This window comes from Mesoplodon mirus (genome assembly GCF_964341445.2).
Source record: "Mesoplodon mirus genome assembly, chromosome: 11".
In the NCBI taxonomy this organism is placed as follows: Eukaryota; Metazoa; Chordata; class Mammalia; order Artiodactyla; family Ziphiidae; genus Mesoplodon; species Mesoplodon mirus.
Window position 1 is genome coordinate 76,623,398 of NC_138987.1, and position 21,051 is coordinate 76,644,448.

The window sequence follows — 21,051 nt, forward strand, 5'->3', positions numbered from 1 at the left end:
AGAGGCTGCCTAAAATCATAATAAGGCCACAGACTCCCCAAAACACACCACCAGACGTGAACCTGCCCACCAGAAAGACAAGATGCAGCCTCATCCACTAGAACACAGGCACTAGTCCCCTCCACCAGGAAGCCTACACAAACCACTGAACCAACTTTAGCCACTGCGGACAGACACCAAAAACAACAGGTACTACGAACCTGCAGCCTGCAAAAAGGAGACCCCGAACACAGTAAGATAAGCAAAATGAGAAGACAGAAAAACACACAGCAGATGAAGGAGCAAGATAAAAACCCACGAGACCTAACAAATGAAGAGGAAATAGGCAGTCTACCTGAAAAAGAATTCAGAATAATGATAGTAAAGATGATCCAAAATCTTGGAAATAGAATAGACAAAATGCAAGAAACATTTAACAAGGACCTAGAAGAACTAAAGATGAAACAAGCAACGATGAACAACACAATAAATGAAATTAAAAATACTCTAGAAGGGATTAATAGCAGAATAACTGAGGCAGAAGAACGGATAAGTGAGGTGGAAGATAAAACAGAGGAAATAACTAATGCAGAGCAGAATAAAGAAAAAAGAATGAAAAGAACTGAGGAAAGTCTCAGAGACCTCTGGGACAACATTAAACGCACCAACATTCGAAGAATTATAGGGGTCCCAGAAGAAGAGAAAAAGAAAGGGATTGAGAAAATATTTGAAGAGATTATAGTTGAAAACTTCCCTAATATGGAAAAGGAAATAGTTAATCAAGTCCAGGAAGCACAGAGAGTCCCATACAGGAAAAATCCAAGGAGAAACACGCCAAGACACATATTAATCAAACTGTCAAAAATTAAACACAAAGAAAACATATTAAAAGCAGCAAGGGAAAAACAACAAATAACACACAAGGGAATCCCCATAAGGTTAACAGCTGATCTCTCAGCAGAAACTCTGCAAACCAGAAGGGACTGGCAGGACATATTTAAAGTGATGAAGGAGAAAAACCTACAACCAAGATTACTCTATCCAGCAAGGATCTCATTCAGGTTTGATGGAGAAATTAAAACCTTTACAGACAAGCAAAAGCTGAGAGAGTTCAGCATCACCAAACCAGCTCTACAACAAATGCTAAAGGAACTTCTCAAGGCAAGAAACACAACAGAAGGAAAAGACCTACAATAACAAACCCAAAACAATTAAGAAAATGGGAATAGGAACATACATATTGATAATTACCTTAAATATAAATGGATTAAATGCTCCCACCAAAAGACACAGACTGGCTGAATGGATACAAAAACAAGACCTATATATATGCTGTCCACAAGAGACCCACTTCAGACCTAGGGACACATACAGACTGAAAGTGAGGGGATGGAAAAAGATATTCCATGCAAATAGAAATCAGAACACAGCTGGAGTAGCAATTCTCATATCAGACAAAATAGACTTTAAAATAAAGACTATTAGAAGAGAAAAAGAAGGATACTACGTAATGATCAAGGGATCGATCCAAGAAGAAGATATAACAATTGTAAATATTTATGCACCCAACATAGGAGCACCTGAATACATAGGCAAATAATAACAGCCATAAAAGGGGAAATTGACAGTAACATCCTCATAGTAGGGGACTTTGACACCCCACTTTCACCAATGGACAGATCATCCAAAAGGAAAATAAATAAGGAAACACAAGCTTTAAATGATACATTAAACAAGATGGACTTAATTGATATTTATAGGACATTCCATCCAAAAACAACAGAATACACATTTTTCTCAAGTGCTCATGGAACATTCTCCAGGATAGATCATATCTTGGGTCACAAATCAAGCCTTGGTAAGTTTAAGAAAATTGAAATTATATCAAGTATCTTTTCCAACCACAATGCTATGAGACTAGATATCAATTACAGGAAAAGATCTGTAAAAAATACAAACACATGGAGGCTAAACAATACACTACTTAATAACGAAGTGGTCACTGAAGAAATCAAAGAGGAAATCAAAAAATACCTATAAACAAATGACAATGGAGACACGATGACCCAAAACCTATGGGATGCAGCAAAAGCAGTTCTAAGACACAAGTTTACAGCAATACAACCCTACCTTAAGAAACAGTAAAGATCTCGAATAAACAACCTAACCTTGCACCTAAAGCAATTAGAGAAAGAAAAACAAAAACACTCTAAAGTTAGCAGAAGGAAAGAAATCATAAAGATCAGATCAGAAATAAATGAAAAAGAAATGAAGGAAACAACAGCAAAGATCAATAAAGCTAAAAGCTGGTTCTTTGAGAAGATAAACAAAATTGATAAACCATTAGCCAGACTCACTGAGAGAAAAAGGGAGAAGACTCAAATCAACAAAATTAGAAATGAAAAAGGAGAAGTAACAACTGACACTGCAGAAATACAAAAGATCATGAGAGATTACTACAAGAAACTCTATGCCCAAAAAATGGACAACCTGGAAGAAATGGACAAATTCTTAGAAACACACAACCTGCCAAGACTGAATCAGGAAGAAATAGAAAATATAAATAGACCAATCACAAGCACTGAAATTGAAACTGTGATTAAAAATCTTCCAACAAACAAAAGCCCAGGACCAGATGGCTTCACAGGCGAATTGTATCTAACATTTAGAGAAGAGCTAACACCTATCCTTCTCAAACTCTTCCAAAATATAGCAGAGGGAGGAACACTCCCAAGCTCATTCTACAAGGCCACCATCACCTTGATACCAAAACCAGACAAGGATGTCACAAAGAAAGAAAACTACAGGCCAATATCACTGATGAACATAGATGCAAAAATCCTCAACAAAATACTAGCAAACAGAATCCAACAGCACATTAAAAGGATCATACACCATGATCAAGTGGGGTTTATTCCAGGAATTCAAGGATTCTTCAATATATGCAAATCAATCAATGTGATACACCATATTAACAAATTGAAGGAGACATACCATATGATCATCTCAATAGATGCAGAGAAAGCTTTGACAAAATTCAACACCCATTTATGATAAAAACCCTGCAGAAAGTAAGCATAGAGGGAACTTTCCTCAACATAATAAAGGTCATATATGACAAACCCACAGCCAACATCGTCCTCAATGGTGAAAAACTGAAACCATTTCCACTAAGATCAGGAACAAGACAAGGCTGCCCACTCTCACCACTCTTATTCAACATAGTTTTGGAAGTTTTAGCCACAGCAATCAGAGAAGAAAAGGAAATAAAAGGAATCCAAATCGGAAAAGAAGAAGTAAAGCTGTCACTGTTTGCAGATGACATGATACTATACATAGAGAATCCTAAAGATGCTACCAGAAAACTACTAGAGCTAATCAATGGATCTGGTAAAGTGGCAGGATACAAAATTAATGCACAGAAATCTCTGACATTCCTATACACTAATGATGAAAAATCTGAAAGTGAAATCAAGAAAACACTCCCATCTACCACTGCAACAAAAAGAATAAAATATCTAGGAATAAACCTACCTAAGGAGACAAAAGACCTGTATGCAGAAAATTATAAGACACTGATGAAAGAAATTAAAGATGATACCAACAGATGGAGAGATATACCATGTTCTTGGATTGGAAGAATCAACATTGTGAAAATGACTATACTACCCAAAGCAATCTACAGATTCAATGCAATCCCTATCAAACTACCACTGGCATTTTTCACAGAACTAGAACAAAAAATTTCACAATTTATATGGAAACACAAAAGACCCCGAATAGCCAAAGCAATCTTGAGAACGAGAAACAGAGCTGGAGGAATCAGGCTCCCTGACTTCAGACTATACTACAAAGCTACAGTAATCAAGACAGTATGGTACTGGCACAAAAACAGAAATATACACCAATGGAACAGGATAGAAAGCCCAGAGATAAACCCACGCACATATGGTCACCTTATCTTTGATAAAGGAGGCAGGAATGTACAGTGGAGAAAGGACAGCCTCTTCAATAAGTGGTGCTGGGAAAACTGGACAGGTAGATGTAAAAGTATGAGATTAGAACACTCCCTAACACCATGCACAAAAATAAGCTCCAAATGGATTAAAGACCTAAATGTAAGGCCAGAAACTATCAAACTCTTAGAGGAAGACATAGGCAGAACATTCTATGACATAAATCACAGCAAGATCCTTTTGACACACCTCCTAGAGAAATGGAAATAAAAACAAAAATAAACAAATGGGACCTAATGAAACTTCAAAGCTTTTGCATAGCAAAGGAAACCATAATCAAGATGAAAAGACAACCCTCAGAATGGGAGAAAGTATTTGCAAATGAAGCAACTGACAAAGGATTAATCTCCAAAATTTACAAGCAGCTCATGCAGCTCGTAACAAACAACCCAACCCCAGAATGGGCAGAAGACCTAAATAGACATTTCTCCAAAGAAGATATACAGATTGCCAACAAACACATGAAAGAATGCTCAACATCATTAATCATTAGAGAAATGCAAATCAAAACTACAATGAGGTATCATTTCACACTGGTCAGAATGGCCATCATCAAAAAATCTAGAAACAGGGCCTCCCTGGTGGCGCAGTGGTTGAGAGTCCGCCTGCCGATGCAGGGGATACGGGTTCGTGCCCCGGTCTGGGAGGATCCCATATGCCGCGGAGCGGCTGGGCCCGTGAGCCATGGCCGCTGGGCCTGCGCGTCCGGAGCCTGTGCTCCGCAACGGGGGAGGCCACAACAGTGAGAGGCCCGCATACCGCAAAAAAAAAAAAAAAAAAAAAAAAAAAAAAAAAAATCTAGAAACAAAAAAAAATAAAAAATAAAAAATCTAGAAACAATAAATGCTGGAGAGGGTGTGGAGAAAAGGGAACACTCTTGCACTGCTGGTGGGAATGTGAATTGGTACAGCCACTATGGAGAACAGTATGGAGGTTCCTTAAAAAACTAAAAATAGAACTACCATATGACCCAGCAATCCCACTACTGGGCATATATATACCCTGAGAAAACCGTAATTCAAAAAGAGTCATGTACCAAAATGTTCACTGCAGCTCTATTTACAACAGCCCGGAGATGGAAACAACCTAAGTGTCCATCATCCGATGAATGGATAAAGAAGATGTGGCACATATATACAATGGAATATTACTCAGCCATAAAAAGAAACGAAATTGAGCTATTTGTAATGAGGTGGATGGACCTAGAGTCTGTCATACAGAGTGAAGTAATTCAGAAAGAGAAAGACAAATACCGTATGCTAACACATATATATGAAATTTAAGAAAAAAATGTCATGAAGAACCTATGGGTAAGACAGGAATAAAGACACAGACCAAATAGAGAATGAACTTGAGGATATGGGGAGGGGGAAGGGTAAGCTGTGACAAAGCGAGAGAGTGGCATGGACATATATACACTACCAAATGTAAAATAGATAGCTAGTGGGAAGCAGCCACATAGCACAGGGAGATCAGCTCCGTGCTTTGTGACCACCTAGCGGGGTGGGATAGGGAGGTTGGAAGGGAGATGCAAGAGGAAGGAGATATGGGGATATATCTATATGTATAGCTGATTCACTTTGTTATAAAGCAGAAACTAACACACCATTGTAAAGCAATTATACTCCAATAAAGATGTAAAAAAAAAAAAAAAAAAGGAGAGGGTTGGTCCTGGGATCCTCCAATCTGTACCCAGTCAGAAGCACAGGTGACAATGTGGGCTTGTGCATCTGAAGTGGGGGGTGAGGGAACAACAATCTAGAAAACAATTCCATTTCCAGTAACAGCAAAAAGAATGAAATACTTTGGAATAAATTTAACAAAAAGTGAAAATTGTACACTCTGAATATTAGAAAACATTGCCAAAAGAAATTAAAGACCTAAATAAATGGAAACACATCCCACTTTCATGGACTGGAAGATTTGATACTCTCAAGGTGGCACTACTCCTCAAATTGGTCTACAGATTCATTACAACCCTTACCAAAGTCCCAGATGTCTTCTTTGCAGAAATTGAGAACCCGACCCCAAAATTCATTTTGAGAAAGAGTATAAAGTTGAAAGACTCACACTTCCCAATTTCAAAACTTTAAACTACAAAACTAGAGTAAATTGCTACAGGCGCTTTGGTGGGGCCTTATGCCAATGGGTATTTCCCAGAACTGCTACTGCCAATGTCCTTGTCCCCATGAGCCACAGCACCACCCCACCCCCCACCTCTGCAGGAGACCCTCCACTACCAGCAGATCTTAAAATAGTAATTGCAAATTAATAAGAAGAGCTACCATTGAGCAAGGGCACACATCACACTGGGAGGCTTTTTAGCTTTTTTGCACTCTCTCTAATGGTACTGATGATCTTGCAAGGCTTCCCTGTACCCTGAACCTCTGTGGTTTCCAATGATGCTGCTGCCCATCTGAAAGGACCTGATGAGAAGGGGAAGAGCCAGCAGTCACATCATCGGGACACTCAGGCAAAATATGGAGACACTCACATGGCAAAAAACTACAGCCTCCTTCCAACAGCTATGTGAGTGAGCCATCTTGGAAGCAAATCCCTGAGCCTCAGTCAAGCCTTCAAAAACTGTGTGCAGCTCCTGCCAATATCTTGACAGCAGCCTCATGAAAAGCCGTGATCCAGAACCACTCAGCTAAGCCATTCCCTGATTCCTGACCCACAGTAACTATATGAGATAATAACTATTTGCTGTTTTTTTTTTTTTTTTTTGCTGTACGCGGGCCTCTCACTGCCGTGGCCTCTCCCGCTGCGGAGCACAGGCTCCAGACACACAGGCCCCGCGGCCACGGCTCGCGGGCCTAGCCGCTCCGCGGCATGCGGGATCCTCCGGGATCGGGGCACGAACCCGTGTCCCCCGCATCGGCAGGCGGACTCTCAACCACTGCGCCACCAGGGAAGCCCCTATTTGCTGTTTTACGCCATTAATATTTGAGGTAATTATGCAACAACTAATTATAATAACTAATACCAATGGCTAAAAAAAAAAAAACTAGAGTAAACAAAGTCATGTGGGACTGAACTGGGATAAACAATGATCAATGGAACAGAATCCAAAAACAAACCCTCATATATATGATCACTAGGAAGAAACTAGAATCCAGAATATATAGAGAGCTTTTACACCTCTATAATAGAAAAACAACTTGAATTTAAAGTTAACAGGTTTTGAATAGACAGTTTTTCCAAAGATATACAAATAGGCAATATGCACAAAAAGATGCTCAACATCATTAATAAAATCACAGGATGCCACTTAATGCTCACTATGATAGCTACAATCAAAAAGACAAGTGTTGGTAAGGATGTGGACAAACTGGAACTCCTATGCATTGCTGTTACTACTGAGAATGTACATGGTTCATCAAAAACAGTCTGGCAATTTCTCAAAAGGTCAAATACAGTTACCTTATGATATGACAGAGCAATTCAACTCCTAGATATATACATACACGAATTGAAAATGTATGCCCATACAAACACTTGTACATGAATGCTCACAGCAACTTTATTCAGAGTAGCCAAAAAGTGGAAACAATCCAAATGTGTGTTAACTGATGAAAGGAAAACAAAGTGTGGCATAACCATACAACGGAATTATTACTTGCTAATAAAAAGGAATGAAATACATACATGCTTATCAGGAATCAATCTTGAAAACATCACGCTAGGTGAGAAAAGAGTCCTAAAAGATCACATATGACATCATCTATAAGAAGTGTTCAGAATCACAAATCTAGAGACAAACTAGATTAACGGTTGCTTGGAGATGCATGGCTTGAGGGAGAATGGAGAGTATAGAGAATATATGGAGAGTATAATGAGTAGAGATTCTTTTTGGGGGCAAGAATATGTTCCAAAAGTGATTGTGGTAATGGCTGCACACTTTGTGAATATATGCAAAACCACTGTACACTGTAAGTGAATAAACTGAATTATATGAATATGATATATGAATTATATCTCTAAACTACAGTTTAAAAAAACAAAACATTTCCCAGTTGTTAGCACAGACATGGGCACATGACTCGATGAGCACTAATGTAATTATAGACCTGGCAGAGCAACCAGACAAAAGACATGCTCTGTGCAAGTTGAAGCTGACTGGCTATATACCTGGAGATGTTAGGGCTACGCAATGAAGGGAGAGCTGTGCCTGAGAATGAAGTCAATGCCAAAGAAGACAGCAGAACTCAAAGACAGTGTCTCAGGTCTTTAAAACTTTCTTTCAGATTCAAATGTTGGATCCAGCCAAACCTGAAAGTCAAGCCACATGAACTCTTTTTTTTTTTAACACCTTTATCGGAGTACAATTGCTTTACAATGGTGTATTAGTTTCTGCTTTATAACAAAGTGAATCAGCTATACGTATACATATATCCCCAAATCTCTTTGCTCTTGCCGTCTCCCTCCCTCCCTCCCTCCCACCCTCCCTATCCCACCCCTCTAGGTGGTCACAAATCACTTCGCTGATCTCCCTGTGCTATGAGGCTGCTTCCTACTAGCTATTTTACATTTAGTAGTGTATATATGTCAGTGACACTCTCTCACTTCGTCCCAGCTTACCCTTCCCCCTCCCTGTGTCCTCAAGTCCATTCTCTAAGTCTGTGTCTTTATTCCTGTCCTGCCCTTAGATTCTTCAGAACCATTTTTTATTTAGATTCCATATATATGTGTTAGCATACTCTTTGACTTATTTCGCTCTGTATGAGACTCTAGGTCCATCCACCTCACTACAAATAACTCAATTTCCTTTCTTTTTATGGCTGAGTAATATTCCATTGTATATATGTGCCACATCTTCTTTATCCATTCATCTGTCAGTGGACACTTATGTTGCTTCCATGTCCTGGCTACTGTAAATAGCGCTGCAATGAACATTGTGGTACATGACTCTTTTTGAATTATGGTTTTCTCAGGGTATATGCCCAGTAATGGGATTGCTGGGTGGGATGGTAGTTCTATTTTTAGTTTTTTAAGGAACCTCCATACAGTTCTCCATAGTGGCTATATCAATCTACATTCCCACCAACAGTGCAAGAGGGTTCCCTTTTCTCCACACCCTCTCCAGCATTTACTGTTTGTAGACTTTTTGATGGCCATTCTGACTGGTGTGAGGTGATACCTCATTGTAGGTATCACCTACATTTGCATTTCTCTAATGATTAGTGATGTTGAGCATCCTTTCATGTGTTTGTTGGCAATCTGTATATCTTCTCACATGAACTCTTAATTTATGTGATCCAATAAATTCCCTTTGGGGGCTTAAAAAAATTTGCTTATGATTTTTTGTTTCTTGAAACCTAAGTGGACAATATAATTTTTTTAACCACAATTTTAACCACAAGTTAAGATTTTGTTTACAAATGAAGTCTTGTAATTTAACATATCTCAAGAGAATCTTAGTGACTGTCATTGAATCTCTGCAATCACTTGAGACATTTACCTCAACAGGCTAGCCTCTAACACTGCCCTTCCATTTACAAGCACACTTAGGATATCAAGCATAGACACACTACATAGCTGTCTGCCAACAAAGCACTTAGAATTCTTCAGAGGTCCACAAGATTACATTTCTTTTTTTAAGATTGCGCCTTTAGGGCTTCCCCGGTGGCGCAGTGGTTAAGAATCCGCCTGCCAATGCAGGGGACACGGCTTCGAGCCCCGGTCCAGGAAGATCCCACATGCCGAGGAGCAACTGAGCCAGTGCGCCACAACTACTGAGCACACGCTCTGGAGCCCGCGAGCTATAACTACTGAAGTCCACGAGCCTAGAGCCTGTGCTCCGCGACAAGAGAAGCCAGCGCAACGAGAAGCCCTAGCCGCAACTAGAGAAAGCCTGCACGCAGCAACAAAGACCCAACGCAGCCCAAGATAAGTTAATTAATTAATTTAAAAAAAATACGGCTGCAGATAAAAACCAGAGTTGTGTCTGGTACTTCCTTACAAAAACAGAACCTCCACCATGATCTACAGTGAAGGGTTTAATCAACACAAACTCGATAAATTGATTTAGAGCTTAAATGAGCAAACTGAATCTCCTGTAAGACACTGTTAATTTTCTTAGGCCATAAAATATATTTCTTCTCATGACAACAGCTAAGATTTATTAAGCACTTACCATTTACCAGGAGCTCTTCCAAGTGTGTTCTATCTACCAAACTCATTAACTTATCACAACAATCCTGTGAGCTAGGTACTACGGTTACCCCCATTTCACAGAAGATGAGAACACTGAGGCAGAGAAGTTAAATAATTCTCCGAAGTCTGCAGAGATGGCAAGTGGTAGAGCCAAAATCTGACGCTCAGCAGTCTGACTGCAGGGACTATGGTCTTAATCATTACAGAAGATTTCCTAACACTACTTGGAGTTTACAGGATGGAAGCCCTGAAATGACCTTTGGCTTTATAGGTTGATATTTCAGGGAATGGTTCTCCCAGAGTTCTGCTCTGTACTGCCTTCCTCCAGCCCCACGTGCCACATACGATGAATTCAAAAAATAAAATAAGAAACAGACCATGTAAAGAATAATGTTAAGTAGACCTCTTCCTAAGTAACTTAGACCACAGTCACCTCACCATCATCTCCTATTCCTTTTCTTGCAAAGATGAACAGCTGAATTCTCCATGCTACGCCAACCATATTTCTCAAGCTTTGACGTCAAATCCACAGCATCCTATAGTTTAATATTTAACCAATGCTGATTCAACTTAATAATTTTGTTCCACAACAGATAAATTAGAGTAGACTACTTAGAGGAGACACGCTTACCTTTAAATATGATACTACTCATTCATTACTGTATATGTTCCCATTTCCTTCCAAACGTGTCAGTACCACTCCACACAGTGTTTACTTCTTTGGTCCTAGGAACAGCAAGAAACATTTTATAACTGATAATAATTTAATATAAAACTTAAATATATAATATATAATTTAATACAAAATTTATACTTGAATTTTATTTATATAAAGTTCACATCAAATTTATAATAAAAATACACACTAATCTGTTTACTTGATACGACATTGCTGTGCAAACTGTTCCTTAAGGTTGCACCAAAAGCAAACTAAGTTTACTGAATTCTTATTAAGAAGGCAAAGTAACAGAAACAGAAACTGGGTCTGCCTTAAAATACCATTCACTTTTTAAGTGAGAATTCACGTGCGCTCCTCCTGGGCCACTATTATTTTATCACGCTAAGCAACACTTTAACTTAATTCTTTATTGGATTAGTAAACGAGAAGCCAACTGTACAGTAAAAAAATAAGTAAAACCTTAACTCATGCATAATAACACTAAAACTTAAATGTGGTTTACAGCTAACGCATTAATCAGAAAAATCCCCAAAGAAGCTCTGCGACCCGCCTATTTAAATGCACCCAAGCTCATCCCCATCACTTGCTGTTCTCTTTATTTTGATTACAAGCACTAGAAGTATTACAAATTGTTTTCAGTGAAACGATTCTCCGGAAGCTTGCTGAACTCAGGATCCTAAGGTCATCTGCTTAGGGAATTCGCGTCCCTCGAGAACATCTAAAATCGGTACGCATTTGTGCATTTAAAAGTGCCTCGAGGGACTAACTATTGCAGAGGAACAGAAAACGTCTCCGGCACAAGCGCGTTCGCGGGCCACTTGGAGATACAAGCGAAGCAATTCTGTTTCGGGAGGTTCTGCATAATGGGGGTGGGGAGGAAGAAAACACTAGAAAAATAAATACAAAACAAAGATCTTTTTTTCAAGCCAGCGACAGGAAATCAATAACAACATAAGCCACTCTCACATCCAGCCTAACCAATCGCCTTTGAGTTTAACAAAATGCGTCCTCGCAGTCGGCACCCGCGACCTCTACCGTGAAGAGTAAGGCGATCCACAGAAAACACCCGGCGAGGCGCCGCCCTCTGGGTCAGGCTCTGAGTCCGCGGCTCCTCCGGGCCGGCCCCGCGCCGTGGGAGGGCAGCGAGCCGAGCCCAGCGGGCCCGCCCAGCTCTGGGCGGCGGCCAGCGGGGCGCGCTCACCGCGGGCCCGAGGCCCGAGACCCCGGAGACCCCGCAGTCGCCACTCTGTCCCCGCCACAGAACAAAAGCGCTCGCCGCCACGCGCCCAGCCCCCGCCCGCAGACACCTGGACTCCCGGTGCCCCCAGCCCAGCCAAGACCAGAAAAGACGTGCGAGTGCCGGCCGGGAACCAGGCCCCCCCCACTTACCAACGGGCACGCAAACCAGCCAGGGCGAGCGGAGGAAAACGCAGCGCCTGCCGGCCGCAGAGTTTAAGTCAACTCGGGTCCGCCTCCAGAGGCGGGTCGAGCTGGAGGCCCCACTCCCGGAACAGCACAACCCCGCCCCGGGCTCAACGGCCGCCGCGAGACCCGGTCCCCGGCGCCGGGGTCCTAGTGCCGATCGGATGAGTAGCGTCCGGGGCCAGCCCCGCCCCCCAGTCATCTCCCAAACTTGCCAAGCTAGTTCACGTATCTGAGGAAGAAAACTGCAGCAGTAGCTCTCCGCCTTTAACTTGCATCAGATTCTTTCGAAGGATTTGTTAAAAAGGGACTGAAGAGCACCACCTGCAAGATTGCCAATTCGGTAAGTCTAACTCCGGGCTGAAAATTTCTAACAAGGGGGAACATCCATTATCGCAGAGAAACCTCCTCAAGGAAAAGGAAGTAGACTCTTTTTGCTGGGGGATTTCTACAGGAGAAAGTTGTGAAAATTAATAAAGGGAAACCTCACCAAAATAAAGTTGGGAGGCCAGAAGGGGGAGCTCTCATGCAGTACAGTACCACTCCCAGTCAATTACAGGAAGAATTGTCAATTACAGGCCCCAAAGAGCAAAGATGTACATTGCAGTTCATACAAGAAACAGACTAGGGCTTCCCTGGTGGCGCAGTGGTTGAGAATCCGTTTGCTGATGATGTAGGGCACACAGGTTCGTGCCCCGGTCCGGGAGGATCCCACATGCCACGGCGAGGCTGTGCTTGTGAACCATGGCCGCGGAGCCTGCGCGTCCGGAGCCTGTGCTCTGCAACGAGAGAGGCCCCAACAGTGGGAGGCCCGCGTACCGCAAAAAAAAAAAAAGAAAAGAAAGAAAGAGACTACCCCAGCAACTCAGCCAGTGAGAAACTGTCATCACCCTCACTTTTCACCATGCACTTTCCTTCAGAAGAACCCCTCCCAAGTTCCTCCATTTTCTCTATAAAGTAACTTTCCTTTGTTTGTTGGACTTGCCTATGGCTTTTGCTATAGCTTGCTTGACCCAAATTGCAATTCAGTCACCAAGTGCAAACTGATACCGCTTGCCCCATGACAGGCCAATAAATCGAGAGACCAAGTGTTGGGGCAAGGAATAGCGACTTTATTCAGAAAGGCAGCAGTCGGAGAAGATGGCAGACCAGTGTCCCAAAGAAACATCTTACCAGAGCTAGAATTCAGGCTTCTTTTAATACTAAAGGGGGAGAGGGTGTGGTTGGTTGTTGTAGACTTCTTGGTGCAGGCCAGACCTTGGAGGGGATGTGAGAATCCTTTCTTCTTGTATCTGTCCACAAAGGTCTGGTCACCATGTTCCTGTAAACCTCCAACAAGACAAATGTTATTCTTTGTTCTGCAACTGTTTATCTCTATGTAAATGAAAAGTCTTATACCTTTAAAGGTCAAGCCTGGAAGGCAGAGCCTTGAGAATGCGCTATCAAGTACATTTCACGCTCTAGGCAACATTTTTTTGGACAAAGGTGCAGAACCAGTATGACTAAGCACAGTCAACGTGGCAACAGAGCACAAAGGTTAGAGCTAAAGGTATCAGGTTTGTTCTTCTCTGTTACAATTCCTCTGCTATTCCCGAATAAACCCATTTTTGCTGGTAAAATAACTTTTATTTTTAAAGTCAACAAAGTAAACAAGGGAATCCAATCTGAGTGAACAAGAATGAGAAAGGGCAGAGTTGGTTAGTTCTTGTAATGTGTAGGGCGGGGTAGGGCACTCTTGAGGTGTAGATCATGGCTCTGCACTCACTAGACATACAACTTTGGGGAAATCACTTAACCTATCTCTGCTCAGTTTTCTCATCTGTAAATTGAAAATAACACTAACACTTACCTCGTAGGATTCTTGAGATAGTTACATGAACTAATACATAGCTAAAAGCAACTCCCAGAACATGGGGTGGTGTCCTTGGCTCAGATATGGGGTTTTCCAGAGCCTAAGCCACACAGGTCAGCAAACAGAAGTGAACGCAAGAAACAAGGAGTTTTGTTGCAAGAAAGTCTGACATGGACCCCACTCCTATATAGCCTAAGGAAGGCTTAATGCCCAACAAGATTTAATGCCCGGGAAGCTACAACTCATTCTGAAATGAAGCGGCTGATATCTCTGCTGTGTATCCTTGCCCCTGTTTGTGCTGACTTTTTCCTGTCTCCTTTAGATGAATAAAGCTTGTCTGATTTTCCAAAAGTGTGGTCTTTCCACCACTCCTAAAGTACAACGGACATTTGTCAATATAGCAGGCCTGAAGTGTCACCAGCAAGGAGACTTGCAAGGGGAGGACACAATCTCTAGAACCTGAAAGTTGTTTAATCAGGGGCTGGACTTTAAGTTGCCTTCTCTTTAAGGTATTTATAATTCAGTATGCTAAACAAAGAAACTTGTTATCCGACTGGTCAGGCTGGGGAAAGATTCCCCAAAAGATTAGATTGTTCTATGCTATGTCCCCTATCATAAATTACAGATCCTCTCTCTGTGTTTCACAATATTCAAAAGAAAGTCTCTCTTTAGTCAAATTACTTTGACTATAGATGCTATCTCAATCTTTCAAGAGCATAATACTTAGCCTCAAGGCTTGTTAACTCCTAAACTTATAAAACATATTTTAGAAAATTGCATGACATCATTAGCATGTCTATAGTAAGAAATTTGTACAAAAGATGCCTATTATTCATTTAAGAGGCAAATGAGGTCATTGGTTTTCTTTTTCTTTTCTTGGTTGTCCCCTATATTCTGTTTCTCCTTCCTGCTAGGTACAAGGTCACTTAACTGGAGAATACATTCCCCAAGCCTCCCTTGCAGCTAAGTATTGCCACATTTCAGTTCTTACAATGACATATGAGCAAAAATGTTGCATGCAACTTCTGCCTGAAGGAATGTCTTACCCTGAAATTCCTCTTTCTCTATTTGTTTATATTGGAATATAGAAATGGCAGTAACCTAATTTCAACCTTAGAAAGGAAAACTATTCCTGAAGGCAGGAATTCTTTTTTTTCTTCTGGTGCTTTAAATCTCTTTGGCAGTTTGGTGGAGCCCATAGACCCCTCCTTAGAATAATGTTTTGGAATGCTTAAAATAAAATATATAAGATTACAAAGGAAATTAATTCAGTATGAAAGTTATAAAAATATTAAAAAACAAATGTGTGATATGATAATGCGTTTCTTTATTAACAAAATAAATAAGATCTAGTAGCAGATCTAATAACAACTGTGATTTTGGAAGTGATGGACATGAATGACATTTCAAGATTATCTGCATAATATAAGAATACCTTACCTGTGATTTTTTTTTTTTTTTTTTTTTTTTTTTTTTTTTTTTTGCTGTACGCGGGCCTCTCACTGCTGTGGCCTCTCCCGTTGCGGAGCACAGGCTCCGGACACACAGGCTCCGCGGCCATGGCTCGCGGGCCCAGCCGCTCCACGGCATGTGGGATCCTCCGGGATCGGGGCACGAACCCGTGTCCCCTGCATCGGCAGGCGGACTCCCAACCACTGCGCCACCAGGGAAGCCCACCTGTGATTTTTATGGTGAAAAATTTATTGTTAATACTGCTATATTTCTGTGTCTTTGTTGCCAACATTTATAATTGAAGGAAATGGTACATTTCAAAAAAATGTTAGTGAAAATAGAGTTAATTGTTTTGCCATCCAAATTCATGGTATTCTTGAACTCTATCCATGGATATGGTAGGCATAAGTTTGGCCCCTGTGACCTTCACCTCCGGGTGTTACTCCATGGTTATGTTACTTATATACAAAAGGGACTTTGCAGATATAACTAAGATCACTAATCAGCTGACCTTAAAATAGGCAATTTAGCCTGAATTATCTGGGTCTTGGTGGGCCCAGCATAATCATATGAACCTTAAAACCCAGAAGATGAAGGTAGGAGAGGAAGCCAGAGAGATGTGACACAGGGGACAGTCTGAGAACGAAAGCATGAGAAGGGCTCAACTGTCGCTGGCTTAAATAGAGAGAGGGCCACATGGAAAGCATGAGAAGGAAATAAATTATGCCAACAACCTTAATGAGCTTGAAAATGAAACTCTGTGAGATAATAAGGAGGTGTTGTTCAAGCAGCTCAGTTTGTAGTAATTTGTTGTGTCAGCAACAGAAAACCAGTATAATGGACTCCAGGTTATAACCTCTGCCCAAGGGAATGTTTAAGGAACAAAACAGAAGTAAACTGGGTCCTGAAAGTTCTGTAAAGAAGAGCTCTCCACCAGCAGGGACCACCTAGACTATACTGAGAGAGAAGTAAAGTTCTATCTTTTATAAGTTGATTAAAGCTCTGGTTATGAAACAATACTCGTTTGTGTGAAGTGTAGAATGAGGAAAGATCCAGACCAAGTCTTGAAAATCTCCAATGTTTAATGGCAAAGGAAGAAGATACGCCTTAAAGATACATGGGAATAGCCAGAAAGACAGAAGAAAAACTAGGAGAATGATATCACAGAGGCAGAGAAAGAGAGCCGTTCACGTGAGTCGAAAACCTTCAGTCCTGTTAAAGATCAGGTAAGAATAAACTGGAAAATACCCTTTGGATTTGACAAGAAGGGGAATAATTGGAGACCGGAACCTGGAAATGCAGGTTCAGAAAGGAAAATGAAAGCAATCCTGAAGAAGAACAGTTAAAAAGGACTTTCACAACCTGATTTAAAGATGTACTATATAATAATCAAGAAGTGTGATATTGGTATAAGGATAAACCACTAATTCCCCCTAATCCATGTGTACTTTAGTAGTTTTCTCCATGCTCATTTAACCATATATTAATATACGTATAGAGGGATCTTACTCACCATTTTATTAAATAGAATACTGTTCACACTTCTCTGATTCTTACTTTATTCAACAAGCCATAGCAGTCCATCCAGGTTACAGTAATAGCTCTAAGTCATTTTTAATAATTACCTAAAATTCATCATTACCTAATGAAACTCACTTCATTTCCAATTTTTGCCACTTGTGAACAATCGATAAGTTTTGGAAGGATTCCCAGGAGGAAAATTGCTAGGGTGAACTGTAATTTCAACATAACAGATATTGCCAGATTACATCCTTTTAAGGGTATAACTATTTTCAGTAATGCCAAGAAAGTTATTCTTTCTCTATCATTGACAATGGGTATTAACTTCTCAATCTATGTAAAGTGATCTCATTGTTGTGATTATTTGAACAGTCAAAAAGATCTGGTGCATTGAATTACCAACTGGAAAACAAAATTCAAGGTCAATTTGGAAAACAAAGAACAGAAAGTGAGAAGGTAGCCACAGGGTTCAGCAGTCAAAAAGGAAACTAGCTCAGCAATTCAGGTGCTAAAAGCTTTGAGTTTTGGGGACTGATGCTGCTAATCAATCATTCTTTGTTGAAGCTACTATTCTTTTCAGATTCATGGTTAAGGTGGATGAATTCAACTGGCTTTTAAAGACTGCCCAGTTGTGTCAGGTCTGTTCATTCTCAGTGGGATATGGTATATGAATAAGATAATTCATTTGCTTGCCACCTTAGACACAAATGGTTGAAAGATTCCAAAAATTCAATCACCTGCATTTTCAGATGGGCATTGTTAGTAAGACAGTAGTAAGGAAGGGAATGGGGTTAAACCAGATTATATCATATCTTGCAGAAGTAGAATACCAGGCAATAAGAGAAATTGTAACATGCACTGGACAAGTTTATTTCAGAACCCCTCTGTGTTCTGTTTACTGATGATTAGGGGAAAGGTAAACTATGGTTTCCTAGGTCTTCCTGTGGAAACAAAGAATATGTCTCAGAAATTAATGATTTCAAAAGGAACAAAGAATATAGGAACAAACGACTATCATCAAGACAGAGAAGCAACCATAGCAAAGATAATAAATCAGTCATAAAGACTCCCAGTTCTGTTTCAAAGGTAAAGATCAGCCTGAAGCACATTCTTGAGCTGTTTTTCAGGATCCAAATCCCCTGGAGCACTCAACCACCAGACTAAGTGGAGCCTAAGAATTGATGATGCTGACCTTTGCTGACCCTCTTGACTTCACTCAATTAGGTGCCTGGATTTTGTCAACCTAGAGTAACCTCTGCCTCATTTTAATGCTAAAATCTCCACCCTAAGGGTGGGGATTGCCACCATGTTTTGAACAGCAACGTCTGCCTATGGTCGCACTGGTAAGGGCATCTAGAACTTCACCTCTACCTAGAAGATTGCACTCGTCCTTTCCTGAATATGCACGTGCCCTTAGCTTAAAACTTCCCTGATCTTGCTGTTCAGAGAGACAGTGCTTTGAGAGCTATCTCTCTGACTCCTTACTTGTCACAAGTAATAAATGCTTCTGCTTTGATCAAAAGTACTTGGCACGTTCGTTGACTATGCACCCCAACCGATGGACCCATTGAGTCTGGCAACAGCATGAAGAGCCCGCTAAAAGAAAACTCTAAAGTTCCTGCTATTAATGATGCCTCAGGAAAGGCTAATAACAATGTGGAGGATCTAAAATCCAACTTTAAAATCTCTTCTCCCTCTCCTGATCCAATCCTAGATTGAATTTCTTCCTTGACCCCTGTACCTTACCTTCTTCTTCCTCCTTATTCTGTTCATCCTCTTCTTCCTGTACCTTCCTTAGATCCTCTTCCCTTTTCTCCATTGCTCCTTCTTAAACATACCCCTTTCACTAAGCAGTGTCCCTTCATAATGTCTTATAACATAGGTAAAAATGATGACCAAGCTTGCTGGCCTTATACCTTTAAACTTTGGTCGAGGAGTTCCCTGGCACTCCAGTGGTTGACTCCCTGCTTGCACTGCAGGGGGTGCAGTTTGGATCCCTTGCCAGGGAACTAAGATCCTGCAGGCCACAAGTTGTCCCACATGCCACAGACGCTGGGCCTGCGCAAAAAAAAACCCAAACAAAAACAGAGTGCCTTTTCGACTGTTAATCTGTCTTTTGTTAGTTTAATTAGCACACCTCCAGGAAATAAACCTAAGAGGGTAGGGTTTTTCCTCTCACTGTCAAGTTAAAATGGATTGTTTTCCAAATAGACCATCTGAAGAAGTTGCTTTGCTTAACAACACAGTACAGAAATGTTGTCTTCCTAGTTAAAACTTGCAAGAGACCTACTGTCTATGTAATTCAATCACAGTTTAAGGTGTTAACTTGCCCTCCTTTACAAAACACAACTATCAAATACTCATTATTTGAGGTAAAATTCTTAGGTATGGGGAGGAACACAAACTACAAGCTTTTGTAAAAGCCACGAGAGGCCAGCCTATTGCATCACACATCTTAAAAGAAGAGTCAGGGCATGCTGAAATATGCTGTGTTTTGTTTGTACCAACATTTTCCTCATTATAAAAAATAATAAATGCTCATTAGACAATGAGGAAAATCCTGAAAAGTAAAATAAAATATTATTAATAACCTATTACTCAAAGATAATCATTAATATACTGGTTGATGGAATAAAATTCATGTTTTAAGACAGGATAAGAAAATTTAAGCAGAACATATTCCCTACCTGCCTTGGACCCCTGCTAATGTGCAACGTGCATCTGCATTATACATTAACCAGACCTCCTCAAAGGTGGGAATGTCTGCTCAACAATAAAGATCTTTTTTTTTTTCTTCTTCTGACTCAAGAAACATAACTCCTTAAAGATAACATTCTTTTCCTAATGCTGTGAGGAGTCATGGTGACCTGTTGTACTCTTGGTACCTGTAGATCTAGACTATGTATCCTTGGTGACCTTTATGTAAAATGTCAGTGTGTCATTTTGATAGCCAATCCTTTGTGTCCAAAATGTATATAATTGTGACTTCTACTTCTAACAAGTGGAACCATCCTCAGAGTTTTCTGAAAGACCGTCTGACTCCTGGGTTATAATCTTCAGGTTGGCTTGAATAAAATTCTCTATTTCTCCCATAGAGAAATTCATTAATTTTTCTTTGATGTGAAGTTTTTCCTCTTATGCTTTCTTTTCTATACATAGTTTTTGTTTTCTTAAAAAAAAATAGTTTTAGGGAATTCCCTGGCCTCACAGTGGTTAGGACTCTGTGCTTTCACTGCCGAGAGCCCAGGTTCAGTCCCTGGTTGGGGAACTAAGATCCCACAAGCCATGTGGTATGGCCACACACAAAAAAATAGTTTTACATGTTATAATATAATCTTCAAAATCATAATTTTAATGATGGAAGATTTTTCCAAGGAATAGAGGTACCATAGTTTGCTAAATCATTTCTCTAGTGGTGAACACAGAGTTCATGGATCATTCTGCTTTCTTTGCTTTTACTTAGACATAACATTTTTTTAAGTCAGAATTTCTTAAAAATGCAAAAGTAATGCAGAAATGTTATAAAAATTCAATTTCCAACTTCCACCCTCAGAAATAATTGCTGTCCAATTTCTTCTGTCCATATCGTTCCAGGGCCTTTTCTGTGAACATACAATTATATCAAAGGACAAAATTCTTAGATAGATTTGTTAGTACACATCTAAGTTTTATTGAATCATTGAAACTGAGCCCCTGTGGGGCTCCTGGGCCTTTCTGTGTCCCCCATTTCTTTAAGGCAACGAGATGAGATTCTTCCCCAGCTGGATATGCCTCTCTGTCCCACCGTTTCTTTTTTTTTTTTTTTTTTTTTTGGTACACTGGCCTCTCACTGTTGTGGTCTCTCCCGTTGCGGAGCACCGGCTGGGGACGCGCAGGCTAAGCGGCCATGGCTCGCGGGCCCAGCCACTCCACGGCATGTGGGATCTTCCTGGACGGGGGCACGAACCCGTGTCCCCTGCATCAGCAGGTGGACT

The 21,051-nt window shown here is 40.6% G+C and overlaps 1 protein-coding gene and 1 long non-coding RNA gene across 2 annotated transcripts in view; one reads left to right on the forward strand and one right to left on the reverse strand.

The window, feature by feature from the left end:
* Positions 1-12,304, reverse strand: part of RESF1 (retroelement silencing factor 1) — a 37,861-nt gene extending 25,557 nt beyond the window's left edge. Inside the window, exons 1-2 of the mRNA XM_082634745.1 lie at positions 12,220-12,304; positions 10,783-10,877 (exon numbers count right to left, since the gene is read on the reverse strand). The gene's annotated coding sequence lies outside the window, so the exon portion shown is untranslated. The remainder of the gene's footprint in view (positions 1-10,782; positions 10,878-12,219) is intronic.
* Positions 12,305-12,450: 146 nt separating this feature from the next.
* LOC309811717 lies at positions 12,451-16,840 on the forward strand. The gene is made up of 3 exons (XR_014295236.1): positions 12,451-12,595; positions 13,659-13,801; positions 16,650-16,840. It is a non-coding gene; the product is annotated as an uncharacterized lncRNA (long non-coding RNA).
* Positions 16,841-21,051: the final 4,211 nt, after the last annotated feature.